Here is a 24,999-nt window from a genome sequence, read left to right as displayed (position 1 = left end):
CTAAACTACATAAAAAGAATTTAAAATATAAAAAAAAAACATTCTGACAAGAGATGGAAATCTTAAAAAAGGAAAGCGGCATCAGGAAAAATCTTTTACAGAGAAATTCTTTTTATTTCATCTTATGCACAACAAAAGTATGTGTTGCACTTTGTTTCAGCATCAACTCTTCTTATACAAACTTCCGTACACTCCTTAAATTTTGATTTTGACTATTTTTCTTTAACAGCATCACAAGAATCAGTTAACAAATTTAGTTTGCAAAATTTATGAACAAAATATAAATATTCAGATTTAAAATATTTTAGAAGATTTTGCAAAAAATGAAAAACAAAATATAAATTTAAATCAAAGTGAGATAAAAATGTTTTTAATTAGAAAGTTATTGTCATTTTTAGCAACATCTGGAATTGCACGCTAACGGGTAGTTTTTAATTAATAAAGAAATTTTATTCAAAAATTAAATTTAATTAATTATTCAAAGATTGTTCAACTTTGAATTATGCTAAAACCTACATAGTACGAGTATATATGCGCTAAAATTAAATTCTAAAGCATATTGGTATGTTCATTGAAAAGTTTTTCTTTTTTAGAACAAAACAAATGCTATGCAACAGATATAAAATTTAGTATTCTTACGAATTAATTTTAAAATTAAATTTTAAATTTCGTTTGAATTTGCTTCTTTTCTTTAGGTAGCCATTTAAAGTATAAGAATGAATTCATTTACAAAAAAAATTTTCTGACGTTAAAAGGATCACCCATAATATCAATTTTAGAAAATAACTTACGAATACTCGTATTCTTTGAAAGATGTATAAATTTTCTTGAGTATAGCTTAAGTGTGAATTTCCCCTTTAAAGCACATACCACGCCTTTGATTTCAGTATATCAAATTTGAAGCAAAATAATATCATTTAAATTGAATTTACTTGTTTATAAGGTTTGTGATGACCTTAACCGTTTTTATGTAAAAATCAAAACTGTAATCAAAACTGTTACGGTAGGCTAGTCACCTACCTAGCTAACTCTCTATGACTATAGAAACTAGGGCATGATAGAATATCATGCACTAGCCCTATACTCCTCCTAGGAGTGAAGAAGGAAAAAAAAAACAAAAATCAAAACTGTAATATGCACTCCATTTCTGTACAGATTTTGTCTCTCCCACGTATGAACCAATCGACTCCTGGCCAATGCTACTAAAAGAAAGAGAATATGGCCAGCCGTCTCATCTTCATCATGGCAAAATCAATACAAAGGGTCCCCAGATTGTATCAATTTGTGCAAGTAATAACCCAGTCTGCAGTGCCCAGTGAGGAGGTCGACTATTTGTTTAGCCTCACTCATTTTAGATATCAACAACTATAAAGAGCCTCAACTGCTTCATTCCCAACGCCCGCTTGCAACTATTCTATTGAAGGCGGCCCATCCAGTCCCCTGCATACACCTTCATGTGACAACTTGACAGCCCATAGAAAGGCTCTGACCTGACCGAACCCGCCTTTGCTCCCAACCCCTCAAGAGCCCGGGACCTACGATAGCCATATTCACCCTACCGATTTCTACTAGCGCCTGTAGCCATTCTCCTACTAAATTCGATTTGATTTGGTAAGAGTCAAGCAATATGTATATCTATACATTATAATATTAACACTAAATACATTTTATGTGCGTTAGAAAAAATGCGTTTTCATAAAAGTTTACATCATTTACAGTAAAATAAATTTACTTACGAATCTTTCAATAAAATTTTCAATTGGAGTGTATTGGATTAGGTAACTAAAAATTTCATTTTAATTCTATACTTCAATAACTAAATATAAATTACATTTGTCTTTCAATCGATAACATCCACATCAGATTCAGATTGATTGATTTCGCATTCCAAACTCAAATATCGTAAAAAATTCTTACCTGAAAAAGAAAAAAAAATATTTATTTAATTAACTACAACTTGGTATAGTAAGGAATATTAAAGTTAAAAATGGGATAAAATATACATAAGATAACAAATCTTTTAATACATTCTTCTTTTGTGAGCAATTGAGCTTATATTTAATATTTTGCCGTCCTTGCTTTCAAGAACGGTAATAAATGATAAAAAAATTAATTTGAATTTGTTAAAAAGGTGAATTAATTAACGAAATCATGAAAATATTTAGATGGACCTACTGGGAAATATCTATAAAGTAATTGTTATGCTAAAAAACTGATGATAATTTGAAAAGTGCTTAAATCTAGCGTTTCAAGTTCAAATTAGCAACTTTAAACGTTACTCTATTCGAAACTGTAAGTTTTATGAAATTTTCAAGAAAGCTAAAAGGCAAATGTTTTCTTAGCTAAATTCGTGATAACATGTTTAATTTAATTAGATTAATTAACTGTCTAAATCAGTTATTATTCGTTTTTTTGATAACCTTATTTTTGTACCCCTAGAATTATGCACTTAAAAGGAAATCAATAAAACCCTTTTTTTTTGATTTAATTCGAATCGTTTTCAAATCACTCGCTCTTATTCGATTAAAATTTATTTAATTTTTTTTTTTGATAATAAATTCATGTAATTAGTTTGAGTTTCTGGTTAAACCATATTTTACAGCCTGTACAAGCATGAATATTTTGCTCATTCCATTCATCCCATATTACTTTTATATTTAATTTAATGATTTTGTTATAAGCAATTAATCATATTTTTCGTTTTCCACACAAATTAAGATTATTATTATTAGAATGTTTTTAATAATTTTGATTTATAAAAATTTAATCCTTTCCCTTTGAAATTTTAATAAAATCAAATAATGTTAATATTAGCGGCTTCAATGAATAAATATGCAATTAAATTGACTTAAATTTTTTTTTGTTATTAAAATTTTTATTTAAATTTAAGATGAAGAAGAATTTTCCTGTATTCCTAAGTTTTCCATTCTTTTTTTATATGTAAATGTATGTATGTATTTAGAACAGTACTCGTTTCTTGGTGATTGCAAACGTTTAGTCCATTTGCCCTTTAGTAAAATAAAATACCGTACCTTCCCTTTTTTTATCGATAAAATCCTTTTTTTTTTATCACATTCTTCCATTTTAAGTCCTAATTTAAATTAATGAAATAAAAAATTTTTTAACCCAAAAAAAAAAAAATTAAAAAAAAAAATACTGAATTATTCTCTCCTCTTTTATTTTGAACATTAAAGGAATAAAATGAATTTTCATTTTTAATTCAGTGGAGAAAACGTAGAGTCGTAGAGTATGATTTTAAATGCTTTGATTTATGAGAAAAGTATATGTATAGAGAGTAAAAACTGGGAGTCAAAGAGGTGTGTAGGAACAGGTGTGGGGGTATTTTATTTAAGAACGCAATTCTTCGAACCTATGGTGTATGTCAATCGTCATTAAATTGTACTTGCTGTTCAATTTTGAAAGAGGAGCATTGGAGACAGAAGATAATAATCATGTTAGATTCCTAATGCAGTGTAAAGCTGTATTGGGAAGCTCAATAAATTTGGTAATCGCAACTAAGTCGACGCTTTGACGAGGAGAACTCTATAACAAACCTCTCCTCGGCTGGGAACCCTTTTGCGAAATCGGGCCACATCCTGTTAGTTTAAAACTAATAAAAGAATCAGAGAGGAAGCCTTCGATAAGTTGGAAAATTCTTCCGGAGAATTGAAGGTATATGCTTTTCTTGTGAGGAGATTTTTGTACACGTTCTGGGTGATGCACACGTTCGTAAGAGATGTGCAGCATAGAATAATTATACAATCATGGCGGCAGAGTTGTGGTCTTTGAGGTCTAACAAGATAATCGAATTTATTTTGAGAAATGATTTCGAAATTGGGATTTAATTTGGTCAAAATAAATTCCAATATTTCCATGTGACTTTCATTGGTCAAATTGAAATTATTCGAAAAACTTTAAAAAAAAATCATCGTAAAAAAACAAAATTTTAAAAATAATTGTTTTATTTTATTTTTTGTTTTTTTAATGGCATATCCGATATTAATTTCATGTTAATTTAACACAAAATATTCTGAATGTGTGCATATTTTCATATTGCTCACGTATTGGGAAAAATGAACCGCGAATAAACAAATAAAAAAATCAATAAGAAAAATATTGTGTATAGAATCATGAACGACCGCAATGTAAATATTTTGAATAATATTAAGGAATCTCGTTTAAAATAGTCCTAGTACTCTGTCCAATTAGATTGCACAGTAGTGTACAGAACTTAAAAAGAACTTTAAAGAGTTATTGGACTCATTGGAAGTAAATTAAAACCTTTTATTAATACATAAAGATAAAAATGTAAAATTAGAACCTAATGGAATTATTTCTCTACATTCTAGACTATGGTGAAAATTGTATAATTGGATTCTATAGAAAGCCTTGGTCTCCATCACATTACTGGAAAGTTTAGTAGTACTTTTTCAACAGTCAGTGTGAAAATACAAAAATCCAAGACAATTTATAAATATATTTTCAAAATTAAGGTTGTTGCAGCAGTAGGGCTTCAAATGCTTCAAATTCCAAAAGCTGATAAATCTATCAGATAGTCACAATAAACTTTGCAGTGTACAGACAGATGGATATACAGTCATTTTCTAAAAATAGTTTATTTACGTTTCTCTACTACGAAGAAATTAATTTCCATTGAAAACTTGACACTCAAAATTTGGTTTCATCACATAACTTCCATTCTGAAGTTGGATCGATAAAAGTGGGTTTAATTGGTTTCATATTAAAAGTATTATTTTAAAAATTTAAGAATCGGAAAAAAAAAATGAAAACGATTAATGAAAACTTTTTGTAACTTTGTAATATTTTTATAAAATATTTTAATTGTAAATTTTTTTTTATTAATTTTTCCTCTGCATAATTTAATTAAATCGAATTTGTATTTGCAATAATTACACTGATAAATATTTGTAAATGTATTATACGAGATATTTGTTATACAACATTTAATATTTACATATAAAAATAAAAATGTAAAAATTACACAATTAATTTATTACAATGCTATTTATTTATTAAATTTTACGATATTACTCATATTTCAAAGATTTTAATGATAAATTAATTTTTAATTTAAATTGATAGTGTTTTTTATTCTGTAAGATGAATGCGTACAAAAATATGTAATATCTGTGCATAAATATCTCCCATATTCAATTTCGAATTTAATTACTTATTTTTAGTGCTTTTCAAAAACAAAATTTAAAAAAAGTGCTTCTTAGGTTTACTCGTTCCCTTTGTCCTTCCGTCCATTCGTGAACGCGTTTATTAGACTTCTACACCCTTGATTATAGAAAGTTGAAATTTCATATGTAAATAAATCTTTACTAGAAACTTATTGACACCATTCTATTTCTTGAACTGCAAGCTTTCCAAATTTCTTAAAATGCAGAAATCTAACGGTAAATACCATATCATTCAAATATATAATTATTTTTCTTAACTCACACAATTAACCCTTGAATTTTATGAAACCCCTGAAGCATTATGTTAAGTTCCTTTCATTTTTTTTTTGCCTCATCCTAAATGTATGCAATTTTTTAATTATTTTGGTGTATGAATGAAAGTAATTTAAATAATGTAATTGTAAAACATTGTTGTAATTGAGTATTGAAAAGAAAAATACTACTAGAAAAAAATGCTACTTTATGTATTTTTCAACTCCAACTTGAACTTTAGTTAGTTTTCAAGTCCAACTCGGTTGGAAATATCTTAAAAGTTCAAAAAATTTATAACATATTATAGTGTTTCACATTTTGAAAACTGCCAGTATCCAAATTTGTTATGTACACATTTCAGAAGAAAATTTAAAATTTTTGTGTGATTAAATGCAATGATTCTTGTATTATCAATCTTGTGTAACAGATCAATTTAGTTAAATATTACTAATTTCGAGAAGTGTAAAATTTATTTGAAATTAGATGAAATTGAGTGTTTTTTAAGAACTATTTATGTAGATCTTTAATTCATTAACAATATGTATATGATTGCAATTCCAGTGCTTTGTTTGCAATCCTCCAGTTCTTCAACCATAAAAATTTTTTAAGAGAAAAACATAAAATTCCATTATTTTTCCAACTCTTTTAGCCTATTTTGTAAATTATTTTATTCCCTTTTTCCTTCATTACATTTTTGAGTAAGAATAATGGGATTACATACCAATTACGCTAAAATTACTTTTTTTCTCTTCCTCTTTTCTTTTTTAGTTCAAAAAGAATAACTAAATTGCATAAATAATTGGAAAAGTTTTTTTTTTTTAAAGTTATAGTTACGCCCCAATAACGTTTGAAGAAATTCAAGATTAAAATTACAGTATAGAAATACGAAAATATATACATACATTCATACACCTTTTTGAATTTTAAATGAAGGTGAAGAAAAGAAAAGGAAAACTTTTATTCCAAAATTGATAGACAAAAGCTGTGCATATACGAACAACAACTGTTCAAATCCTGAGAAAATAATGATGTAAAAACTTTACAAATCACAAGCTCTGATCTTTAATATTCAATCTTAATATTTTTTTACTAGTTCATTTCTTAAAACAAAAAGTGTAAAAATGCTTCTAATGTTCTATGAAAATTCAAAAACTTTTTAACTTTATAGGGCAAATAAGAAGTCGTCCTACATTTAATATACTCAACGCAAACATAATTTGAAGTATGTGTACATATATATATATAAATTTTTGAAAATCATTTGTATGAGAGCAATTTTCTGCCTGTTCATTTGCAAACTTTAGAAACTTTATTCTTTAAAATATACTTAAATTATTTAAGGGATAATTACCTGTTTAATAGTTAATAGTTTTATGCATACACATGCATATACACATGTATGTGTGAATAATATATACGTTCTTCTTAAACTCTTTTCAATTCTTAAGAATAAACCGTTAATGGGTTTTATTTAGTTTTTACCTTAAATTTTTACTTTTCTTAAAATTTTAAATTATTTATTTAATTGTTAAAAAGTAAGTAGCATATATTAATTTTGGTCTGGCTTGATTACTTAATAAATATTAAAAATATTAATTAACAATAAACTTTATTCATATTAATAATTTTATAAGTAGAGTCTGAGTGCTTTCTTTAAAAATAAGTGATATGGCAACTGCGCAAATTAACATTTTTTGATAAATGAATTGAAATATAATAATTCCTATGTCATTTGATTTTTAAGCAGTCAGCGGACATTTTAAATAGTATTGGATGCATTTAGGTAATATAATAGAGAATAAAGAAATAGTAACAGTACTTTATTACGTACTTCATGTTAGAACAATGTAGTAAAGAGAATAACAACTCAAAAAATAATATTTTTTTTGTTAAATAATTTTGAAAGTTCGATCTATAATACATGTTTGCATACTTGCATGAGGAAATGTATTATAGAAGAAAAGAAACTTGTATTGCTATATTTTTTTTTTTGGAAACCGTCTTCTTTCCAATTGTGGCACTTCTGCGCATGTTATTTAGGGATCAATTTACGTATGGAATATAATATAACTCGTATGTATTATTTTGTAACTGTATAGAAGAAAAGACTGTTTTCTTAAAAGGTTAAATTTTTCATTTTATTCAAAAATAGCGTTCTCCATGTAGATTTTCCGGTATTCTATTTAAATTTCATTAACGTACCTCACTCAATTTCGAATGTTGCTAAAAACTAAATTCCAGTTTTAAATTAAATATATTTTATTTCAAATATATTTTATTGTTTATCATATATTTTTAATATATGATTTAAATTTTTAGGGTTAAAATATTTTTACATAATTTGATAAATTTCAATTTAAGGATCTTATAAATGTTTCATATTCTTAGGGTAATATGAGTTACAGTATGAGTCAGCGTGTCATGAGTCTAAGTGCAATTTAGAGATCAGATAAACGAAATATTACGCTAACAGTTGCGGTATCAAATTTTTCTCAAAAAAGTGTATTTCGATATTTTTTTTGTAAGAGAATAATTTGAGCCGATTTCCGCTGAAAACTTGAAGTGTAAGAAAGTTAAAAAAATTTAAACCTGAAAATTCTCAAACTCGTCATTCTCTTTCCCTTTAAATTTTTTTTCATTTCCATTTTATTATTGGCCTATTCAAAATTTTTAAAATTCTAGGTGGAAAAATTGATGCTCTCTTGTAATCAATAAAAATTGGCATTAGCAATAATAAAAATATTCGCCTTGAATAAATCTCTAATGTTCACTCAAAAAAAGGAGTTTCTCTTTATTATTTTTTTTTTTTTTTGAATTTTCTTTCAGAAAATTTAGTTTTCCACTCATTCTTAAAATAATTTGTGTTTTTTTTTTTGAAAAATAAATTTTTAATAAATCTTTTTTTATTTAGTTTTTGGTTTTCTTTTTCGGAGAAAAATTTCAATTTAATGAAATGGAAATTATGAAAATAAAAAATAAAATTAATTTCGTATGAATACACGGAAAGAAATGAAAAATTTATGATTATTATCTTTAGAATTTTTACTTAAATATCTTTTTTGTTTTTGTTTTGTTTTGGTTTTTTAATAACTTACCCTAACTATTACATCCCTTTTTGCCATTTACATAAAAGTAAATCATAATTTTTCGAAACGATGAAATAAAAGTAAGCATATTATTACTTAAAAAGTAACATAGAAAAAAAAATTTAAATGTGAAAAAGTGTTACAAGGTAGTTTGGTATGAATAAGAATTTTCATTAATACGAGTATATGAGTATAGATTCACATAAATAGAGAGAGAGAGAGAAAGAGACAAAGGAACAGAAACACATTGAACTTTTTAAAAAATTATTTTGAAAAGTTGGAAAATTGAAAGAGTGTGCATATTATTTTTTTTTTCGTTCTTTACCTTAATAGCTTTTTATAAAATAAAAAAAAAAATTATGACAGGTTTCCTAAGAATTTTTTTCTTTTTCATTTTTGGTTCATCTTTTCTTTGTTATTGTACAGTACATACAGTAATAATTTATGTAGGTTTCATTTAATTTAAAAATCTATTTATAAATGAAACAAATTGCTTTATGAAAACATAAGACAACCAACTAGGGTTTAGCATAGGCAAATTTCAAAAGGAAATTGTTTTAATGCACAAAATAAAATATAGAAAATTTAAGAATAGTAATAAAGTAAAAAATAATTTTTGTTTTGGAATTTTTAATAAAGAAAACAAAATATTGATTTAACTTTGAATATTTTTGATTTTTTTTTTGTAAAAATTTTTTCATGCAAATTGAATAACTTAATATTGAAAATTTCCAAAAAACCTCCTTAAATTTCTTCTTCTGTACTTTATTAAAAGTGTTTTAATATGATATTGTAAAGGCTTATGAAGGAGCATAAAATTAAACTATAATAAATGAATTAGAATTAAATATTATGAAAACTTTATTAAGAAAAGATTATTAAAAGACTAAAACCCGACACTTTACAGTAGATTAATTGCAGTACAAAGATTCCAACATAAATTTCTGGTGTGAATAATCGATCCCTTAAATTACCAGACCACCCAAAAATATACATAAAGGTATAAGGTTACATAGTATAACTAAATTTTTTAAGCAATAGAATACAGCCCTACATTTATTCAAAATTAGCATCATAATATTAGGAATAATATTTCATCTAAAGATCTAAAGCTATAAAATGCAAGCTCTAAGCTTTAAAATTTTTTAATAAAAACATGCTGTTTTAAAAACAACTTTTTTAATTGTTTAATTTGTTTGTATACTCGAAATCTTATTAATAATAATTTTCTTGTATTCGAATTTACGAACGTATTCCTCTCAAAATTTTCCATATAAATTCTATTTCTTGATTTATTGCAGAAGCCGTCAGAATTAGACATCTTTAATATTATTGAGAATTCGTTAAAAAATGTCATTTATATGACAGTTTCTCTTATATCTGAATTTTTTAATGGAATGTAACTTGCCACGTCAATTGAATGCAAATAAAATGTGAATGACAGAATGAACATCTTATATAATATGTTAATGATATTTGCGGATTAATTGACACATGCATTTATATACATACATACATGTGCATATAAATGTAATTTTAAGTAGGCGTATGATTGGTTTAATTAAAGTAAAATAACATTCTTAATTAATCTTTCATTATGTAAATGAGTGCATTATGGGTATATAGTTTTGTACATTAAGGAATTTATACATGACTGGCATGAATTTTTACATGCTGTGCAATTTCATGTAATTATTAATTATTAATAATTATAAGGGAGGAAAAATAAATTTGCAGAATTACCATAAATAAACAGTATCTTTGGTTTTATTTGCAGTTTTGCAGCATATTTACATTAAATGACATTTTAATTTTATGATAATTAGCACATTAATTAATTTTTTGTTATTTATTTTTCTCCTTTTTTGTTGTAATTAAGGAAATGTTTCACCACATCACATACAATTTTGGAATAGTGTTTATTTTTGATATGTAAATATATTTAATAAAAACTAATTGAAATTATTTACTTGATTTTTGTTGAAGAAACCTTTAGAATTCATCGAAATTTATATATTAAATGTGTGTGTATTTGAAAGGTAGTAAATACCAGAGGTGATAAGAGTTTGTTAGTATTTAATTAAGATTTAATTAAAAAAATATTAATTACGTTAATAATTTTAATTGGTTTATTTTGAAAATGAATCTTTTCTATCGATTTCAAAAGCGAACATTTTGTTATTATCTATTTTAAATTTTGTGTAAATGGTTGAATATTTACAAGGTGTCTTAAATTATTTGGCAATTTAAATGACATGTTTTTCATCAGTTGAAAATTTTGCATTTGGATTTATTTTAAAAATTTGTGGCACCTTTATTTTTACATAATATTTGTATTAGGTTGTTTGTTCTAATTGAATAAGTCGTCGAATACATTTAAATACCAAAAACTCATTTAGTATTCCGTTTTTGGTAAGTATTCTTTTAGATGCTTCTTTTCGTACATTGAGACGGAAATATTCTGTGCGATGTAAAAGTTTGAATAAAAAGAAGCGAAAAAAAGAATTCAATTTCAGCTTGTGGCTAATTGCACATTCAATATATATAGAAAATCCGAAACATTAAAAAGTGTGAGCGTGGTTTTTTAATATTTGCTATTTTAGCTTTTCTCTATCATGGTAAACGAATCTGTACGTCTAATTCTTTCCTTCTCCATTATATAAATAGTTTACAAGTGACAGCATATTTTGATTTATAAATGAAACTGGCTTCGGTCACGCATTGGCAAATTTATTTCAAAATCCATACAAAAATGTCATGTTTAACAAATTTCGGTTAAAAATAAAGCATGTTCGAAAATTGCAGTAATACTTTAAGTTCTAATTGCATTATTACTTAAAGTTAAACATTATAGTCTAAAATAAATGATGCTATAAAAGTATTTAAGTTCGAAATTCTTGTAAATCATCTTAAATTAATAAAATAAATTTTTTTTCCAACATTTCATTAGAAATCGCCTATAAGTTTAAATAGTTAAATATATTGTGATATTTAAGTAGAAACTTATAAATTTTATTATATAAGAACAACTTAAGTCGCAACATTTAATACTACTGTACCGATATACATATACATATATACATATATCCCATGATTTTAGATTAAATAATTAAAAATTCTTTAAGTATTTCATTAAATAAATAATAAATGATTCAAGAATCTTTATAATTATTATAAAAAATTATTATTAATAAATTAATGGTAGCATTTTGTTTGCATAATATTTTTTTTAGTTTTGTTTTCTTGTTATTAAGCTCCTTCTTCACATTTTATACTTTATTTATATTGAGAAAATTTTTTTGCCTTGTGTTTGAATCCTTTTTTTTTCATCATAAAGAAAATTAATTTTCTACTGTGTTTTTTTGTTTTTTATCCTTTTTAGAATTTTCTCTTAATAATAAATTAACGAAAAAGTTTTAAAGCATCATAAAATCTGTAAATATTTGGAAAATTAAGGTCATTTTGGAAAATAATGAAAAATTAGGATTTCTTTGCATAAAGTATTGCAAAGATTATAATGATTAGGAAAATTAATATGCAAAATATTAAATGTCTCCTTTTCTATTTATAATACCGTTTTTTTATTTTATATCTCATTCAGGTAAAATAAGGTATTAAGAAAATAAAAATAACAATTAGTTTAAAAATTTGTTAAAGGAGTAAATTTGCGAAAACATTTTTTATAAAATTAAAACTAAGGAGTACGGGGAGAAAACGGTTAATGCCGGAATAAAATCTAAAGTCATAGTACAAGAAATATCAAAGTAATAAAGACCAAACTGATTGCGAAATAAAAGCCTTGATGTTAGAACTAAAAAAAAAATGTATGATGTGGTCAATACATAACCGCAATTTACATTTTGTTAATGTTATACACAAATTCCACTAAATATTTTCTTATTAATTTTTATTTTTCGTATATAATTATTTCAATTCAAACAATGTGGTCAAATTCCTGGTTAATATGACTTGGAAAATGTATAAATCTTCTTCTTATTAGAAGTTCCATTCTTCCAACTCAATTCTCATAAATTGTTAAACAAACAGAACTCAAATATGAAATTTCGGTGTAGCTTTAGTATTAACAGATATTTCTGTATGAGTAACAGGTGTCCAGCATGAAAAAGTTGTTTTATATCAAAAATGGAATATTTTATGTGATGCGATTACAATACCTTCCGATAATGTATCCAATAGGTTCAGTAAAAATGACATTTAAAATAAAGAATACGCAATCAGTAGGAGCATTAAAACAATCCCTAAGGTAATAGCAAGGATAAGTAAAAAGAACAATTTTGACATGGATTGTCGCAGATTTTTTTAAAACTTGTAATTTTACATGGATCGCGAAATTGACATTTGTATTTTTTTTCTAAGACACTTTAATTGTTTGTGGAAAGAAAAGATTAATTTGTGTCTTTCTTGATTTTTGCTTTGATATTTGTTAAATGTTTGACCTTTTCACAACATTTTTATTACAATCTCAAATATGTACGCCTACAAAAAATGGGTTCTTGAAAAAAAAAAACAAAAAAATTATGAAAAATAAATGAAACCAAAAATCTTACAATTGTCTACTACAAAGACTTCAAGGATAACTACGGATTATTATAGCTTGTATTTTGGTTTTTCTTGTTTTGTTTTTAGTGTTTTGAATGATTTTTTGTTTTTAAAAGTGTTTTTATTTTCGTTTTTTTAATAAAAAGTTTAAGTAAGCTGTTTTGTTTCCGTTTTCTCAAAATATAAAGAAAAAGCCTAGATAAACAAATCAAAAACTTTTTTTTAAACTGGGTATACATACAGTACACTAAATTGGAATTAACATAAATTTAAATGAATATTTTTTCGTCTGTCCAACCGTAGCGATGAAAATTCAAAATTTGAACTTCATTTAAATTTGATTTGATTCAGACACTGGCTGCCGTATAATTTAGAAAATTTTATTATTGTAAATCTAAATTTTGTACAAACAAATATGAAAATATGGTCATTAGTTTTGTTAGAGGTCGTTGGAATTGTATGAGCCTTTATAATAGCTACCATCATTGTGAATATAATTTATAGTGATTGTATATCAGAAGGCGATTTCAGAAGGCACTTTTTGTAATTACACAATAAACTACTTTTTGGAGGGGCACTAGTGTGTATTAAGTTTTTTATTTTTAAAACAAATTGCCTTCTGTGAAACATAATTAACTATATACTTACTGCTATCATAGAACTTTAAAAATATTTAATCATATTAAAAGAATATTTAAGCTAAAATGTCGATATTAAGCGCAAACTACTGTAAACTATATGTACCGCAAACTATATGTAAATAACAAAGCCATTATATAAAGAAAGAGGTTGTCTGAAGCAGTGTAGTAATTTTCATACATTTCTTAAAATCATTTATTCGTACTGGTATTACAGAGCTGACACGGACAAATTAATATTTTCGACTCATTTGTTTGCCATGTATGATATACTATGAATATGCCTATTATGATTATTTGTGCTTAATGTTGAAATTAAATTGTATCTAGAATAGAATAAAATAAAATATTTTCCAGTCTTTAATTCGCAATTATAACTCCATGTATTCACAAAACATACAACAATTTTTCCAATTACAAAGCACATACAAAGACCGTACATGCACAGTCGTTTAACGTGAAGCACTTTGTATATTTCATATCTACAAACATAATATACTTACAAACACATATACTTATAATGTTAATTCATGTAGGACATTTTTTAAGTTTGAAAATTTTTTTACTTAAATGCAACACATGCTGCACACTTTTTTGGCTATTTTTTCTCTCATCATATTGCATACTTGGCCTATTTTTTGTGACATTTTTTCTTTAAAGTGAAATTTTATAATTTACTTTTTTTTTCTTGTTTTTCACTTTCGTATCTTGTGTGTAAATCAGAGCCAAAAAAAAAAAACAATATTTGTTTATCTGAAACACATTTTGCAGGCTGGGGTGATAAAAAAATTTGGTTTTTTTGTTTTTTGTTAAATTGATGTCATTGTTTTTTGTTGTTGTTTCAGCAACTCAAAATTATAGCAACAAAATGAAGTGAAAAGGAAGAATGGCAAAATGAAACACAAAATATTTTCTCAATTGGAAAATATTTTTTCCTTTATTCACTTTATCTTTTATTGTTCCTATTTTATGATACGAGTGCCTGTTTACAGTGGAATGATTGAAAAGAAATGAATTTTATTGACTTTGTCTACATATTACATAAAAAAGAATTTTCTTATATGTAAATTTGAGAACTTATATAGTATTTTGTCGGAGAGATTAAAATAAAAAGAGTGCACAATAATATTTGATTACCTTAAAGGAAAATTGTTAATAAACTTTTGATATACGAATGGAAAAATTCTATTACGAATAATTTTAAAAAACGATTTTACGTTTACAAACGTAAAGTAAACGATTAGTCGTTTACAGTTTTCTAATAGTAATCTTACTAATATTAATATATTATGCTTTCCATTTAAGTATTTAGTAGCAAAATCTCATTCAAACTATTAAAAAATTTCATTGAAATTATTAGCAAACTTTTTTATTGACCGCAGCAGCGTTTGAATTAAAAAGTCTGTTTAGTTCGAACTAAATTTCTAGCCGAAATTTTTCAATAAAAAACTTTCCTCGCATAGTTGATATTGTACTCCACAATATTGTTTGCTATAATTTATTGCCGCTCTTATTTGTTTAGGTTGGGAAAAGTTGAAATGTTTGCAAAAGCTAATGTACAGCTTTAAAAAAATCATTGGTTCTTCCCGTTTTTGAAAGTATTATCAAAATTTGTTAATTTTTCATTTTTAACTAATCTAAATCGTATGGCGACAATTATTCTTAGTAATTTGTTGTTAACTATTGATTCCAAATGGACAATGGATTTTGGAAACCCAAAATAAAAAATTTGGGGGACTATTAACATGTAAATAAAACTAAAAGTTATGATGATTCTGTTCTTACTTCCCACTTAAATAATTTGTGAATGCTTCTTAAAATTCTGAGAAACTTTTTGTTTTTAATTTTTAACACGTTCCGCATTTATGATGCTTAAAATTTATTTGCGTATATAAAAAACGCTTTAAATTTCTTAGGGGAATACATTTACTTTTTTTTTTCAAAAATCTACATGTTTTCTATATTGTCAGTTTTGAAAAAATGAAAAATTTTGCTTTTGCAATAAATTCCCTTGCGTTAACAGTCCTTGATATCCTGATCCTTGGATACTAATATTTTCTCCTTAAATTATCTTAATTTATTTTTCCTAGTACAAGATTAACGTTTACAAAATTAACCTTCAGTATAGCATAAAATTTTAATATAGAAACTAAATTTAATAGTGCGTTTAAAATTAGCAAGGCAAATTAAATTGTATAATTTTATGAGTTTTAATATTCAGTGAAGTAAAAAATTGTGGCAAACATAAAAAGAATATTTTCATTTTCATATGCTGTATATTTTTTTAAAAGACCATTTATGTTTTAGGGAAAAATTATTGGGTTTTCCGTTTTCGCGGGAAAACATTTAATCATACAAAACAAAGAAATCAGAAAACTTCAACGCAAAAGAATAAAAAAATAGTCTTAAGTGCGCATTTAAAATTAGTACTTCCCCAGAAAGTCATTAAACCGACGATCACCTTAATCTCCTCAATCATTTTCATTTGATAGTAACAGTCACATGCAATTGAAGCTAGAAAAGTGGCATTTGTTGGAGTCTACTATAAAATAAAAATTAATGAAAAAGATTTTCTATCCGTAATGAATTTTAGCGAACTAATTCAACATTTATTCGCTTCATAAATTTAAATGATTTTTTTCACATCTTATTGCATTATTTGAAATAAATTTGTATTTTTAATTATATGTAGAGAAGATTAATTCACCAAAAAAAATTTATAAAATTCTAAACGGGTTATTTTTAAATGAAATTTTATAACCAATTTATTTAAAGTTGGAAGTTATCGTATTTTTATTTTTTATACCGTTTATTGCCTATACTTATATCGTATTTGCTTATTTATAAACTCAATGTTGTATATGTACCGCAGCGTCGTATAGTTTCTTTTCTGCTGTTTTCTTCGGCTGGTTTTCGGCCTTGTGTCCTTGTGTTTGTGTTTAAAGTGTACGTGTACAATAGCTTTGTTACAAAACACCTACACATACATCCATAAGAAATAAATTTACAAATATTCTTTTTACCTTATTACATTACAATTTCTAATACAAACCGGACGTTTTCTTTTTGCTTTAGATTTTGATTCATTTGTATTTTAAAAATAAAATCGAAATAAATTTTATTTATTTGCTTCTCTTGTTTTATTTTTCATTTCCTTATATTTCACTGTTGTGTTTCATTTTTATAGATTTCTCTTGTATTGTTTATATCATCTTAATGTCATTTTCAATATTATTTTTTTGTTATTTCATTTCTCCTCTCAAGGAAAAATGTTTCCCTATAGAATTTAAAAGGTACATATTAATTTTCTTGCTGTTCTTGCTTGTTTCTGATTTTTTGTTATTCTTTTCTTACATTTTTGTTTTTATTTATTTATGAAAAGCACTTTTACGTGATTATTTTTGTAATTGAATAATTTTCAAAAAAAAAAAAAATTTAGAATTTAGTTTTTTATTTATCCATATTTTACAATTCTTATACCCAATAGATTTGAAATGGTAAATAAAAACATAAGACTTATATAACGAAGTGGAAGAAAATTATAATATAGTTGCATAAGAGAGGACTATCAAGGACAAAATTAGCAGTCCTGTTGTATACTTATAAACAAGAAATAAGTAAAAAGAAATTTCGTATTGTTTGCGTTGGACTGAAAATTTCGTATAAAAAAATTTGCGTTGGACTGGAATCCTCATAGGTGTTGTTTTCACTTTAACTAATAAATATTGCGGTATTTAATAAAAATTTTTATTTAAACAATTTTTTCATATTTTTATGTAAAAATTGTAATAATTATAGCGATAGTAATGATTTAATGAATGTGTTCTTAATCAAAATTCTTCACCAAAAATATTAATAATGGAAAAAATAAAGAATAATATGGAAAATGAAAACTGTTATTAGAAGCAAATGTTCTGCCGGTATAATAAGCCTAAGTAATAGACACCTAAAAGATATTTTTATTTTATTTTATTTTTAATAGGAAATAAAAATAATACAAAAGATTACAGATATTCTAAAATTACAATAAATGTAATATAATTAATTAAGTTAGAATCGTCTAGAAAAAAGATGAATTTTCTATAAGATAATAAGAGTTTTTTATAGTGTCTTTTGTTAAAGTGAAAGCAAGTATGTTCTTGAATTTGTTACACAGGTTCAACATTCTACTGACAAGTTTGTGTTTCCCATAATTAATTGTACGAAATGGAACTGTAAAAAATCAGGAGAACGAGATTTAATATTAGAATTTACGGTGATCTTATTAAAAATATCAGAAGAGATCAAATCAGACTTTAAAAAATTGAAAAATGAATATCACGACCGCGACATCACGTCTTTTACTTAAAGTGGGTAAGTCAATCTATTTGAGCCTGTCCTTATAAGGAGGAAGAAAAATAGGATTATTCGACTCAATCCTATTAACATGAATATTGCAAAAAGGCAACCAAATATGGGGCATATTCTAGAGGGGGATGAATCAGAGACAAATATAGACACTTCAAAATATAGGAATCATTAAACTACTTTGACCAGCATTTAATAAATCCCAACATAGAGCTTTGCCAACCAAATAGTTGTAGTGATTGGCGAATGATAGTTTATTATCAAAGCAAAACCCCCAAGCCCATAATTGAATTAACCCTACCAAGAACTTGACCATTTAAGTTATAATCTGGAATTATTGGCTGTCTCTACCTGGAATAACACATTGGTGCGCACTAATGCACCAAGTGAAAAAGTTATCCAGTTCACTCTGTAGAGAAACTGAATCCTCTTGAAAATTTTTATATCATCAGCATAAATTAACACCCCACTGCAATTCAAAACGAACGCTACGTCATTAATAGCTATGGCTGCCCTGTGCAACTCCAGAAAAAGCCACAAGCGGGGCTGACACCGATGAATGAAAGAGAAACCTGTATTTCCTTCCAGATAAGAGATTAGAGCCAACCTAACTTACAAAATTATTAGGAAATCCTAATAACCTCAGCTTTAAAAGAATTACGTCGTGGGGTAAAACGTCAAAGGCGTTCATAAAATCAGTGTAAATCACAACCGTTTGGCACCCATCTTCCATATTATTTAAAAAAACAGAAGCAGCTTCCAGATGAGGTTCACAAACTTTTTTCTCTTGTAGATCTCTTGTTGTGTTTTTCAATTTTTGATAGATCTTCTGCTACTTTCTTTGATAGATTTAAATTTCAAACAGTAGCAAGGTACACCTATGATGTTAGGAGTTAAATAAAAAACTTATTTAATTAACTTCATATTTTTTCATAGACCCCTAGCAGATCTTTATGAACTTATGGTGGTCCATATAGACCACTTTGGGAATCACTGATTTAAAAACCGAATTGTATTGAATTTAAACTTTTTATATGAATTCTTCACGAAAAATCGTCATAGTTGCCAAAGGAAAAACTAAACAATTTTTATAGAAGCCTTGGAACTTCATACTTAATTCTACAAGATTGATACGAATTTGTTTAAATTTTTTTACCTTAAGCTTTTATCAAAGCTCTTATATTTCCATATTTTTTAGGTGTACTTTATTTAAAGGATCATAAAAGTCCACAATTTTATTTTCGGTCATCGATTTTTTCTTTTTTTTTATAATTTACTCTAGTTTGTGTTTTATACTAGAAAAAAATTTTTTTTTCTTAAATATTTAATTCATAAAGGATTTTTACCATAAATATCCTAAATTTATAAAATCAAACCAGATGAATTTTTCATAAGAATAGAAACAAAAAAAAATATAAAAAATATTCAATTTTTAAAAAAATAAGATGAGTGAAAAAAGATTTTTTTTTTAATGTTTTCAATTTTTATTTAGTCAATTGAAAGTCCTTTCATGTTTCATAATATTATAAGCCCACGCTTTTCTTCTGTCAATTTGCCAAGACAACATTGAATTGCTTCTGTTCTATTTTTCCCAATATTCATGTAGAATTATTTTTCTATATAAAAATTCATTTTTTATTTTTGTTAGGAATTAAGAAAAGCTCTCATGTATCATGTTATAAATACAATATTGAATTAGAATTATTTTGTGAAACTTGTGAGTAGAATGCATACTGTGAGTAAAATTTCAGTTCATGTTGAATTTGTATTGACTGTGTATACACTATGCGAATAGAGAAATCTCTGTTATTCAATTTTAGACATAAGACATAACTTATTTAAAATTCTAATGAAAGACGCAAAATATTCGAAAATATCAACATTTCTGATGCAATAAGCCTTAAAACAAAAATATGTTCGTCTAACCAACTAAAACTTTTAATTTTGTTAAAGTAATTTAAATTGACGAAAAGTTCAAGGAGTGTCTTCCAGTATTTTTAATTGTAAAACTTCCAAGTAGCTTTAGATGTTTCATTTGAATTCATTAACTAGAAAGAAACTCTAAAACTTAATTCCGAATTACTAAAAATGATTTGCAATTTTAAAAAACGTGTATTCATATTAGAAGTTCATTAAAAATAATTAAGGGTAAACAAATTTTTTTTAATAAAATTTATACTATCGATTTCTAAATCTTATTGTCAAAATCCATTAATGAGGCCCGGCATCGGCAATTTCTGTTTTGAAAAAATAAAATAATTTTTGTTTTAATTTTCCATATTTTTTTCACTTCTTCTTTGCAATTCGTTACTCGTATTATTTTTCATTTTCTTTTTTATTATAGATTAGGAATAATTTTTATTTTCTTTTTTATATAAAACATAACATCACATATCTACAAACAAAGATATTTATTCAATTCAACTTTAGCGCACAGGCACATATTCACAAACATATGTTTAATGTATGGCATGAGAGGAAAATTTTTGAATTGAAACAAAAATTTCCGCTAAGAAAATAAAAGCAAAAATATAATATGTACACATACATAAATGCAAATATATTTATTTATGAAATATATTGTATACGCGTATATACATACATCATATAGAAAATTTCACAAAAATTGCTTGTGTTCAGGATTAGCAAATCGATCGATCGCGAAAACATTTTCAGCCAATTAATAGGAAAGTTTAATTTTTAATTCATGATACTGTTGCAAAAATTTATTAAGATATTTGTCAGAAACAACTTGTTAAGATTAATGTCAATAATGACATTAATAGTTGGGCCAAAGCAAAGGTTTGTAAAATACTACTTTTTCCTTCAACAAGAGAAAATACTGCTTTTAAAAGCAGTTTGCTACTCGTACATTGTTTAAATTACGTTTATTCAGATACCAGAATGTTTCAAAGATTGCATACATTGAGGGTAAGAAAAAGAAAAAATTTGAAAGAAGCGTAAATATAATGGTTCGAATGGAGTGGGGTGAAAGATTAATTACATGAGTTAAGAAAAATAATTATATATATAGTTTTAATTCAAATTTTTAAAATTTTGAGAGGCCATAACTTTGGAAGGAGTGTAGGTGGAAATCTCTTTATTAGTTTCTAAAAGTTAAAATTTCAGACTCCTACAGCTTGTCGTCTAGAAGAGAAACACTGCTTCAATTGCATTTATGAAATATTTGATTTTCTAAAGGGCCTGTTTAAAAACAAATTTGTTTCTAATACAAAAAGGTTGAAGAGACCTGATTTAGTTGATGAAACAAATATATTTATTACTATAACAAGGGTAGGATAAAGAAGAAAATAATATTGCTAAAAATGAATTTTAAATATAGTGGTAAACTGGTAACCATTGTTCAAGTATGTATGTTTGTATGAACGTTACATAAAAATTTATACAAAAAAGTGGTTATGTCAAGTGTTAAATAACGCAATTATGGGCTGAGAATTGGAAAAATAATTTTTTTTTATTAAAATTTTTCAAATGTATGTGTAAAGAATATTGAAATTTCGTTTCTTCTTGTCTCTTTCTCTCTTTCTTGCTGTATATGATGATGATATTATACATGCAGGTATTTGCAAAAAAGTCAATTAAAAATATAGAAATTAAAGTATTTGAAATGTAGAAGGTTAAAAACTTTAAAATATGTATAACAAAAAAAAAATTAATAAACAATTGGGCTAATTGGTATAACAAACCACAAAAATTAACAAAAGAAAAGCAACAACAAAACCAACCACCTAAAGCAAAAGTAAAAGAACAAAAACAAAAATTTTGTATTTTAATTACAGCATAGAATTGAGAAGCTGGAAATAAGTTAACAAGAAGAACTGTTATACAAAATAATAAAAAAACAATATGAGTGAATGAAATAGAAACTTAAATTTAAATTTGAATTATAATGAGTGTAATTAAATCATAATATTTGTGTTATGGATTGTGGAAAAAATAATACTTTTTTTTGGTATCATAAATTTGCCCAAGGAAGGGAATTTAAAAAAGAATTACTTCTGCCACATTCAAAACAAAGACTAGGGAATTTATTTGGAAAAATACAACATGGAAGTTTTAAATACAACTCCCGGACGTCTAGGCGTATTATTAGAGGATTCAAAAAAATCGGGTTGAAAAAATTCTGTTCGATAAACACCTATTATCTTCGAAGCGGTTGAAGTTAGAACAAAGTCGTATTCGGAAACCTTTTTGTCAATTACATAAATTATCATTTTGGCAGCAAAACGGCACTTTTTCAATTCAAAATTTTTTGTTTGAGCAGTTGACTTAAAAATGGTAAGTCTGAAACTAACAATCAGTTTACTGTTATGTAGGTCTATCAATATCAGTTTTATATGACATGTATAGTAAGTAAATTTCAATATGATTTTAATCTTACGGAATTTCATATTCATGTTGCAAGATTTTTATGTTTTGTGCTGCAAATATTGAAGTCTTAATTTCTGAATTGATCGAAATTTATAATTATTTCACAAAATATAATACTTAAACTCCTCTTATACATTTTTACTAGAGGATGTCGGAAAATTAATTTCTCGAATCAAATTTATATTTTTGTATAGCTCAATAGAACTTCACTAGTTTTCTTTAAATTTGAAGTAAAAGGCCTTTAAACAGCTTTGTAAAACCCATTTGGGGTTAAATTATTGCTGTGAATTTATAATATTATAATAATGCATATACTTATACTCGTAAGATGACTGTGATATGTGGTCATTGAAAAAATTTTAAGTAATTATTCGAATTCGTTAGACAGATATAAGAAGTATGTAATAATATATTGTATAATATTATATCATATAATACTATATAATGTGTTATACTCGTAACATATGTTATTCTCATATCTATTTAAATATTAAAATATTATTAAATCATTATGTAAGAATTTAGATTTTGGGGTGACATTCTTTTTTTCATGTGATACGGCAATTCTTTTCACAATATTGTTGAACCTTATCGAATTATATCAAATGTTACATGCATTTATATATAGATTCAATAATAAAATTTAGTTTCAATAAAGAAAGTTGGTCTATTGCCAGGGAATTTTCTTATTTAAACAAACGTTTTTGGTTTTTGCCTATAAGAAACAAAAAAAAAAAATTTTTTTTTAGGCAGAATTTTCTTCAAGCACATTTTGAGAAATTTTAAAAACTGGAACATAAATAAAAGAAAATTATAACGAATGGAATTGTGGCAAAAAAAAAAAAATAAATAATAAAAAAAGAAACCTGATTAGAATTTAAATTTCTTAAACGTTAACTAGGACACTTTCTTAAAAATCGTTTATTATTATCCCACCGTATAAAAATTTTCTATTCTATTTTACTTCAAAAATGAAAATATTACATAATATAGCATACATAAGTACATATATATATATGTGTGTATAAGTTTTTCTTTCTTGAAAATTCAATTATTCCAGTTCAAAACTTTCAGCCTTTGGTTTCTTGTTAATTGGATCATTTTATTACTTTCTTTTAATACGCATATCTATATATATAAATATTATTGAGTACTTAAATATAATTGTACATATATACATATGTATATATACATAAAATACATTGTATAATTTGTGTTGCTTATTCTTAAGATAAAAGTAAAAAGACAATAGTTAAAACTGTCTTTAAATACTATTATATAAAATTGTATTAAATTAGTGATAAATTACTAAAACACAACTTTTGCCTACATATTCTATTAATTGCCATTATATGATTTCAATAAGCGGAAATTTACTATGACAATTGAGGAAGACTAAAATAATTCTAAGAAGTTTTCAAATGAAATAGATTCGCTATGAAAATTTAATCTAAAAATTATTGTGAAAAATTTAGAATCATTGTTGTAAAACAAACTTAACTAAGACATATGTAAGCTTTTCCATAATATTAATAGATTTTTAATTATACGCAACTGACCTTGATTTCAAGTGGAAATTATTTACAAAAAAAAAATTTGATTTTCCCTGCCATTGCTATAATTTTAAATAAAATTCCAAAATAGAGTAATTTTTTCATAAATACTATATTTCTTAATATATTTACGTATAGCATATAGCATTGTCTAAATTTAACATCAATTTAAATCAATAAATGGATAGAGTAGATGATTTTAAGCAAATACTTAATATATAAATGGCAGGTTCCTTTTTCTCATTGAATTAAGCTTTATAAAAATAATCAAATTCCTACATAAAAGTGAATAAAATCTAAGAAATAATTTGAATAAATTCGCAATACTGCGGTCAATATACAAAAGTGCTTTCATAAAAAACTTTAATTGGATTCAAAATTCAAATTTATGAAGAGATATAATGAAATTGAATCCTTACTAAAGATTGCATATGTACATATGACCATCCTAGTAAGTTCTGCACATACATATGTATATGCATAAATTATTGTCAATATATCAATTAAAATAGTCCCTATATATTGTGCATTAAGTATACATATAACTATGACATAACAATGAAATTCCTTTAAAACAAAATAATTATAAAGAGAGAGAAACTGAACACAACAAATTGACTTTAAAAATCCATCAAAATATTTATAACCTCACAAAAAAATAAAAATATGTTTTTTTTTTTCCAATTTTTTACAAAATAAAAAGGTAACAAGATAAAATTTGTTGAGCCGAAAACAATTCACAAATAGCTATTGATGGGCATACCATCTACTATGTCACAGCTCATAAAATAATTTTTTACAATATAGTGAGTATATGTATATATTTTATACAGAGGGGATTAAATACACATAAGTTCAGATTATTTATAAGTACATTTATGTATGTATGTACATGAACCAATACCAAAATATTATTCATATAAAGACATGTTTCATTACCATTTGGGGATTTAAATTCAATATGATA

At 25.3% G+C, this 24,999-nt stretch overlaps 1 long non-coding RNA gene across 1 annotated transcript in view; it reads right to left on the bottom strand.

Moving 5' to 3' along the window:
* Window positions 1-617: 617 nt before the first annotated feature.
* LOC129605790 (uncharacterized) overlaps window positions 618-24,999 on the bottom strand; it is a 123,145-nt gene continuing 98,763 nt past the window's right edge. The window contains exon 3 of the long non-coding RNA XR_008696734.1: window positions 618-1,917. This is a non-coding gene — a long non-coding RNA (uncharacterized LOC129605790). The remainder of the gene's footprint in view (window positions 1,918-24,999) is intronic.

This window comes from Condylostylus longicornis, unplaced genomic scaffold (genome assembly GCF_029603195.1).
Source record: "Condylostylus longicornis isolate FDR11 unplaced genomic scaffold, ASM2960319v2 ptg000014l, whole genome shotgun sequence".
In the NCBI taxonomy this organism is placed as follows: Eukaryota; Metazoa; Arthropoda; class Insecta; order Diptera; family Dolichopodidae; genus Condylostylus; species Condylostylus longicornis.
The sequence above is the reverse complement of the archived record's forward strand: the minus strand, read 5'-3'. Positions and strand labels throughout refer to the sequence as shown.